A 9,033-nucleotide genomic window follows, 5' to 3' on the forward strand; every position below is an offset into this window, starting at 1 on the left:
AATAAATAAGAGGAAATGTCAGCTCTATGGCGTAGTTCACCAATTCTTTTGAGAGGGTTTAAGTCAGATATCTCGAGCTGCCCTTCGCTTGCACATTAACCTACAGTGTATGTAATTCTTTCTTTCTTTCTTTATCATTTTGTTGCTTTTGAATTTGTATTCTGGTTGTGTAAATTTTCAGGCTTGGCATTGGACAAATGGTACTTTACAGTGATCATGTCTATCCGAAGAAAGCTCACAGGACAGGAAATCAAAGAGAAAGAGAAACAGATACACTTGAGTTTTGGTCTGGTTAGATGTCACATGTTGATCCCAATGGGTGTGAGTGACCAAGACAAAAAAGTGGCAATTACTCTTATTGATTGCGATAACAGGCACCATTTGGTTTTGGAGCGTCCTTTCTCTACGGATGCGTACACTTTTACAGCAGCCGCTTTTATCAAGGACGCAGGGCTAATAGCCGGAGATGTGATAAATATAGGAGCACACCTTGATGGACAAACTTTCGCCTTCTCTGTAGTAGTCGCAAGTAACAATTAAGCAATCAATTATTTTTTAACCGATGGTCTATAAGCAATTTCGATCTATAAGTTAGTTTTTTATTTTTGGCGTCTTCCCTAGTCATGGCAGTTTTGGAACTGGTTGAGAACCGTGAAAAAATATGTTATACACAAAACTGTTTCACCAGTTTTTGCAGAAGCAAACACCTGTGATTTAGTCATGTAATATAACGTTCGTACTTCAGTATTCTTTGACGGTTATTTTTGTAGCGAAGGCCCAGAAACAGACAAGGCCCAAGGGAATCGTTATCTTAATGTGAAAGTATTGATTAGAAATGCTTGATCGTGGTTTAAGGTATTAATATTCTTATGTAAAACCTATTCGTGTTACAAATTGTTAAGATTCGAGTACATCGTGTTATACAATGTGTATTGACATCTCCAGATTGTCCTAGCAGCACCAGTTGCAGAATCATCTGCACACAATCTGTCATACCAAAGAGATAGATCTTCTCCATTACCAACAAGTGAAAACTACAGACAAACCCATTTTTCACATTTTTTCCACTGAAAAATCCACGTCCAGTAAAACTCATGCTCGCACCCATTTTCTATGAAAAATTTCTCCCAAACTCATAGTTTACAAAATTAGGTTTCTGTCTTTCTTATTTTTTTCTTCTTCTTCTTCTTTAATTCATTTTCTTCTTCCTCTCCGTTCTACTGTGTGTTCCCGATGAGCAAAATTATCCATCGGGAAAATCCTAAAAATCAAATCAGTGAATATGAATTGTTGTTGGTGACTGAGCAATTGAGAAGAATTTATTATTGGGTTTCTGTTGCAATTACCAGTTCTTGAGCAATTGAGAAGAAACTAAACAGTGGAGAAGAAAAAGTCTTCAGGATTTGGCTAAGGAGCTCTTCACGATCCAGGTAAGGAGTTAATCTTTCCTTCGTATAATTATCTCCTCAATCTATCTATCTATCTACCCTCCCTTCACAGCAGAAGAACTCTATTCGATTTGAAAATTAGGGCACATTTTGTTTGCTTTGTGTTTGTAAAGTTCGTGGTTCTTATCGAAATTGACCCAAAGTTTCTCTACATGTTTGTTTGCCAATTAAGTTCTCGGTTCAAAACTTGAGTCAAATGATTGAGAAATGTTTCATTTTTTATCAGAAATTTTTAGATGCATTTTGTTTGATATATACATCTTCCAAACTGATCTTATTTTGATCGAATTGATGGATATCATTTAGTAATTCGGTTTACTGTGTTAATTTTTGTTTTATATAATTTTTTTGAGCAAGAGGAGGAAAACGAGATGGGATTTACACGGAAGAATTATGGCTACTAAATGATGGCTTTGCTGGTAATTGAGTGATAAGTCTACTTACCAGATTGCCTAGTGATTGTGTTTGTGATTTATTGTTGCTGTATTTGTTTTGTATTTTACGGTGCACTGTGCAATCACTAATTTTGAAGTTTTCACAATTGAATTCGCAGAATGCTGAAGATAATGAGTATCCGGATGGGGTGGAACCATCATTAGAATTTGTGATGACTTCTACTGACATAACAACCACTGTTGCTCCTGCAACTCTTTTAGAATGCAACAATGAAAAAGGATTTTCATAAAAAAAACATTGATTCAATCTTCATTGTGGGGCGTTCTACTAAAAAGGGTCATAGAGGATGCGGTTACATTGGAGAGAAAGGTAAGTCTATCTCTAGTATATTGCTTTTGTTTAAATTACGGGGTTCGGATTTTTCGTGTCAACGATGAGCAAAGCCATTTTAGTGCTGACATTAGCATATTAAGGGGTTAGTGGTGTTTTTTCAGGAGTCAATTGGGGAGAGGAAGTTTGGTTTGATACTGGGTTCAGGTTTGGTGAAAGGCAGTGGAAATAGGCATGCTACTGCCAAGGTTTCGAAGTGGTCTCAGTTGAGAGCAACAAACAAATTTGTAGCTGCGATTGCACATTTTCTTGCTTGTTGTAGCCACTGCTCGACGGCTGTGTAGGAGGGGTATTACGCAATGGCCAATGGATGTTTTTGATAACCACATGAAGAGAAGATATGTGCATAGATTGGTTATCTTTGGGTCTGTTTGTGCCGATAAGCCAGCCAAGAAAAGGTAGCTTTGGCCGTTTTTTTATGCAAAAAGGTTGCAGAAATAACAACCTGGTGGCACTAGTTTCGGATGCCGGATATTGAAATTAAAACTGGGAATCCTAAAGCTTCACTGAATCATGAAGTGGTGCAAGTCAGAAGATAAAATTGGTGGCGGGATATACGAGTTTCCAGTCACGCTTTTGATCAAATTGCAATTTACTTGGATAGAACTTGAACTCAATTGCAAATAGTGGAATTTGTTTTACATTAGGAAAGTATGTTAGTATTTGTATATTTGAATAATATGTTATGAGCTATGGAATTGGTTGCATAACCTGTTATGCATCTACAAAATTTGTTGCATAACTTGTTATGCAGTCCAGAAAACGGTTGCATAGCACGTTATGCATCAACTTTTCCGCCACTATTGAAACCAACAAAAACAAAGACTGCATAACTTGTCATGCACCTACAATAATATCTGCATAACCTGTTATGTATAAGAAAATATGGCTGCATAATGCATCGAGAAATTTGTTACACAATCTTTTATGCATCGATAAAATTGATGGATAACCTGTTATGCATCCGAAAATATGTTTGCATGATGCATTATGCAACAATTTTTTATGTACGCACTAAAATCAACCAAAACAATGGCTACATAACTTGTTATAGATGCATAACTTTGTTATGCAGATGCATAATTTGTTATACAGTCGAGAAAATGGTTGCATAATTCGTTATGCGTCTGCAAAATGTGTTATGCATGTGTTTTTGGTGGCTGCATAATGGTTATGTAGTCAGTTTTCGAATTTTTGCCTAAAATGATGATCACCTCCGATTTTTTCGTGAAAAACAAAAATTTGATATTGTTGTTTCTACTCCTTGCGTAGCTCTCTTAAAAAGATTTCCAACGATATAAAATTTGTAAAACTCTAAGGCGCGGATTTTTAGATATGTTATATCCAAGTTGCGTTGCCAATTATACCCCTGATGCATAACCCATCATGCGGATGCATAATCCGTCATGCAGACATTTTTAATAATTTCATATAATTATGGGTGTCACGGTACCAAAAAGTAATTGCGGATCTGACAATAAGAATATTATTTTTTTTGGGCCTGCGCCTAAACTATGGGTGTGAAAACTACTACCACACCCATTTTTTAAATTTTTTACACTAAGAAACCCACACCCACAAAAATTCAGGCGCGCACCCATTTTCTGGGTTAATATCCTGTCACACCCATAGTTTCTGAAATTGTTTTTCTTCTTCTCTACTTTGAATTTATTCTCCAGTTCCAATCGTGAGTTTTTGCACTTTTTTCCTAGCCCTCGGCCATGGATTCGATGGGAATTCAACATGGATCAAGACCTCTCCCTGAAACCGAGAAGAAGAACGAAGAATGGAGTGAATTGCTGGCTTTCTTGGCCTGAAATTCCATTGAAATTGGTTTGTTGTTGCTGTTAGTTGAGTAAAGAATGGAAGAGTTACAGATACAAAAGCTTTAGTGGGGGTTAGACTAAGGTTCTGGCATCGATACTTCTTTTTGCTAAGAACAATTTTTCGCAAACCTAGCAATGATTTTAGAAGGTGTTTACAAAGAGGATCTGTTGCAGTGATTGTAGTGGGTTCTGTTGGTTCGTTTTGGAGGAGATGTAGCTCGTTCTTCAGCTGAACTTTAACTGGAAATTAATGGTCGTGGTGTTTGTTTTTCACATAGGTTAGGACACATTTCAGAAGTACAACGAGATGGAACTGTAATGCTAATTCAAGAGAATGAATCTGGTTGATTTTGGAAGCTAGAGAAGGTTGAAGCTACAGCCAGGTAAGTATGGCATACAACCTATTCGAGTAAATGCCTGAACCATTTCTGCCTAAGTTGTTTGCAGCTGTTAACAATGATTTGCCGGTGGATCGCCGTCGAAAAGGATCTTAGCCATCGAGAAGAACGAAAACTATCACCCTGGAGTTCAGCTGTCATGATTTTCTTGTTCCTTCCAATTACCGAGATGTGTAGTTGTCAGCTTGATTTGTTGTTGTTTCACGGATGGCCTCCTCATAATCTTGTGCTCGATACTCTTTTCACAATCCACAAACAAAATATGCTGGAATAGGTAGCCACGTCTAGCTCATTATGTCCCTTAGCCTTTACTGGAACTCCGTGTACAAGCAAAGAGGAGAACTTGTAAAGTCCACTCCCAAACCAATTAAATTATGTTCATTAATATAGATCACAATTAACCTCGTTCACTGCCAGAACTCGGACTCCAATCTCTTGTAAAGTTAAATAACTTAACTTGTTTCAGTTGCCACTTGTTTCCGCCACTAGTAGTTTGAATTTTCCTTAGATTAAGCTTCTCCAAGTTACCTTGTATGCCAAAGCTTGGACACTGACTGGTCCATATTTATGAAAGGGGTATATGCTGAGGTGAGCATGTCTGACGCATTTACTTTAATGGAATACATGTTTGTTTTGTTGCAGAAGGATTAGAAGCATCTACTTTGGCTGCGTCTAACCTGGATCCAACTACGGATTTTCGACGTGCTGTCTTTCTTCTGTCAAGAAATAGCTCCTGGAATTCTAGTGGTATTGATCATCTTGTGAGGACGGTTTTTGGGTACAGTAAAAACTAGATGTATGTTAGGAGGAGTTAAAATTACAGGTCGGTTAAGATACAGGCGACTGAATTTTATTCTTCATTTTAGGGAACTTCGAGTCCTTTTTTGATCATTTTGTCAGCGAGGGTACATTGTTCATGTCTCTTCCCTTATCTACATAAAATGGTGGATCGCGATGGTGCCAACTTTCTTGTCAGCATTGAAACCAACAACAAAAAAAAACGGTTATGTAGTCGTGAAAACGGTTGCATAACTTGTTATGCATCTACAAAATTTGTTGCATAATTTGTTGTGCAGTCGCGAAAATGGTTGCATAACACGTTATGCATCAACATTTTTGTTAATATTGAAACCAACAAAAAAAAGGCTGCATAACTTGTCATGCACCTACAAAAATAGCTGCATAACTCAGTCCAGAGAATGGTAGCATAACACGTTATGCAGCTACTTTTTTCTTATTATTGAAACCAACAAAAAATAAGGTTGCATAACTTGTCATGCACCTACAATAATATCTACATAACATGTTATGCAGTCGTGAAAATATGACTACATAATGCATTATGCATCGAGAAAATTGTTGCACAATCTTTTATGCATCGAGAAAATAGATGCATAACCTGATATGCATCCGTAAATATGGATGCATACTGCATTATGCATCAATTTTTTATGTACACACTAAATTCAACCAAAACAATGGTTACATAACTTGTTATAGATGCATAACTTTGTTATGCAGATGCATAATTTGTTATGCGGTCGAGAAAATGGTTGCATAATTCGTTATGCGTCTGCAGAATGTGTTACGCATCTTTTTTGGTTGCTGCATAATGGTTATGTAGTCAGTTTTCGAAATTTTGCCTAAAAGGATGATCATCTCCGATTTTTTCAAGAAAAACAAAAAATTTATATTGTTGTTTGTACTCGTTGCGTAGCTCTCTTAAAAAGATTTCCAACGATATAAAATTTGTAAAATTCTAAGATGCGGGTTTTTAGATATGTTATATCCAAGTTGCGTTGCCAATTATACCCCTGATGCATAACCCCTCATGCGGATGCATAATCCATAATGCAGACATTTTTAATAATTTCATATAATTATGGGTGTCAAGAAAATAATTATGGGTGTCACGATACCTAAAATTAATTGTGGACCTGACAATGAGAATATTATTTTTTTTGGGCATCCGCGTAATTTTTCCTTATCTAATAATGATAAAATTTATAATCGCTCTGTGATAGTTTGTTTATGTTTTTTCGAGTAAAATTACGATATTGTCCGATTTCAGGATACGCGCAAAAAGAACAAAAGGTCTTTTTTGCTGTGACATAACTCGTGCTAGATTTCGGTTGCCATTGGTATAAGAAACCAAATACAGTCAAAAATTAGTGTTCTGTTAGATGGCAATGAGAATATCATAGGATTAACAATATACCATGAGGTATGGTTTCATCATAAAACAAGACAAGGCATAGAAGAGTAAGACATCATGGAAACTCAAAAAAGTTTTCAATAAAACAAGATATCGAAAACCAAAGTAAAAGAAAGAAAAAAATAATCCAGAATATTAAATCTAACGTTTATAAAATACTTATTATTACCAATATATTATTGATCCTCTCTTTCAACGAAATTTAACTACTACTTTCGGCTCTTATTACATCACGCATAAAATAAATATAAGTCTTCCTTTTAGTATTCTGTGTGTGCAGCTGCTTATGGTGGCTTAACCTCTAGTTTTCGACAGACAATTTGAATGTTTGTCCACTGAAGTGCGCTATATTGATGTTATCTCCTGCCCCCAGACCGCTCCTCTGATTAAATTGGCAGCTTCAAAAATGTAAACATCTTCATGACGTCTCAACACCACATCCCATCTGCCATTGCCCCGGATGAGAGTGATTGTTACTTGTTGTACTTGATCACTCACTCTCATCGGAAACAGAATATAACTCCTTACCAGACCGTAACTCAACTGGAACTTGCCTTCTCTCATTTCCGAGCTTCTGAGTTGCATTTTGATGCCCATGATCGATGTAAAATTGTATTTCTTATGTTAAAATGATAATGGAAAAATCAAAGTTAAATGATATTGAAAAATTATGACTAAGTTCTCATTTACATGACGATGTAACCATTTTAGTTTTGGAAATATAATAGAAATGTTGTGATTATATTACTTATTTTAAAACATAAAATCAATTTATTAGAAGCAACAAACCAATAATAAGCATACTTTTATCTTTTAATAAAGATTATATTCTTATAAGTTAACATAGTAGGATTTTTTATTTTAACTGTATATATAAGAAACTATATATATATATATATATATATATATATATATATATATATATTATAAGTTAATCTATATTATAAAAAGAAGTGGTGTGTGTAGCCTTACAAATCTGACCATCGATTTCGCCATCCCACGATGGAGATTGATCGGTTATATGTCCTATATAGACGTCCGTCCGATCCCTTGGCTTCCTAATAAAAATATGATTCTAAAGATTATTTAACGGCGTCGGATCCTTGGATTTCTTAATTTGACTGCAGCGCCGGATTTCCTAATTTGACTAAGTTTCCGTTAATATAGGCTAACACTAAGTATATGTATTTATAGAACATAAGAGCAGCATTCTTTAACGGTTTCACCAACAGATGGTCTTCTATCTATAGTTCTTCCCCTCCATTAACGACTTCTAATTCTTAACTTCGTCTCTCTATATCATAATAATACTGAGTTATTAATACTAAGTTATTATTATGGATGATTTAAAGGATGGATACGGTGAAATAAAAAAAAAACAGAGCTGATGATTTACAAAAAAAAGTGGTCTACAGAGGAAAGGAGAAGAAAGAAAACCTAATAGAGGAAGAGGAGTGAATTGGGTAAGAGGTTTTATGTTTAATGCAACCAAATATCTCCTTACTAATACATCTTCACGGAAAACATATGGCTAAGGGTCTGTTTGGATTATGTTTGGCGGATGACCCTCCATGAAGATTATTCGTATACACCAGATATACTCTGGTCCATCGAACGTTCAATCATCCAACAAGCATAGTGATTTGTACCATAACTTTCTCAAAAAAAATTAAGTTAGCCTCAAGTAATCTAAAAGCTATTTTTAAAAAGCAAATAAAATAAAAAACATGGTAAAGATTTATGTGCGAGATTTAAGTGTCACAATCCCGACCAACAAAACATTAGGGAATGTTTAAGGGCCACGGTCGGGACTGTAAGCCCCGGCTAATTTGACCTAACCAACAAAATACTATAGTATTCTCAAGGGACCACGGCCTCGGCTAATTTTACCCGATCAACAAAATACTATAGTATCCTCAAGGGACCACGGCCGGGGTTGTAAGCCCCGGCTAATTTGACACAACCACAAATACTAGGGACGCAAGTCCGAACTAACTTATAAGCTCGATGTTTGACCGTTATAATCTAATTAGTTTTGTGAATGACTAAAAAAGATTTTGGAAGAATACGGACCAGCCGATCAAACAACAAAACGAAAACGAAAAAGGTTGAGCCTCGGCCTACGCTCTATTATAAAAAGAAATGGTGTGTGTGTAGCCTTACAAATCCGACCATCCATTTCGTCATCCCACGGCAAGGATCGGTTCGTTATATGTTCTATACAAACGTCCGTCCGATCCGTTGAGTTTCCTGATATGGCCATGTTTCGATTATATGTAAAACAAACTCACATCCCTTGAGTTTCCCGATTTCGAACTGTTGTTGTTTTGGTTTCCTTAATCGGTACCAGCTCATGATAT

General features: G+C 36.0%; 1 long non-coding RNA gene across 1 annotated transcript; it reads left to right on the plus strand.

Moving 5' to 3' along the window:
- The first annotated feature begins 1,809 nt into the window (after nucleotides 1–1,809).
- Nucleotides 1,810–2,932, plus strand: LOC113307986. Its single transcript, XR_003339411.1, has 3 exons — nucleotides 1,810–1,867; nucleotides 2,002–2,213; nucleotides 2,339–2,932. It is a non-coding gene; the product is annotated as an uncharacterized LOC113307986 (long non-coding RNA).
- The last annotated feature ends 6,101 nt before the right edge of the window (nucleotides 2,933–9,033 follow it).

This window comes from Papaver somniferum, chromosome 9, assembly GCF_003573695.1.
Source record: "Papaver somniferum cultivar HN1 chromosome 9, ASM357369v1, whole genome shotgun sequence".
NCBI classification, from domain to species: domain Eukaryota; kingdom Viridiplantae; phylum Streptophyta; class Magnoliopsida; order Ranunculales; family Papaveraceae; genus Papaver; species Papaver somniferum.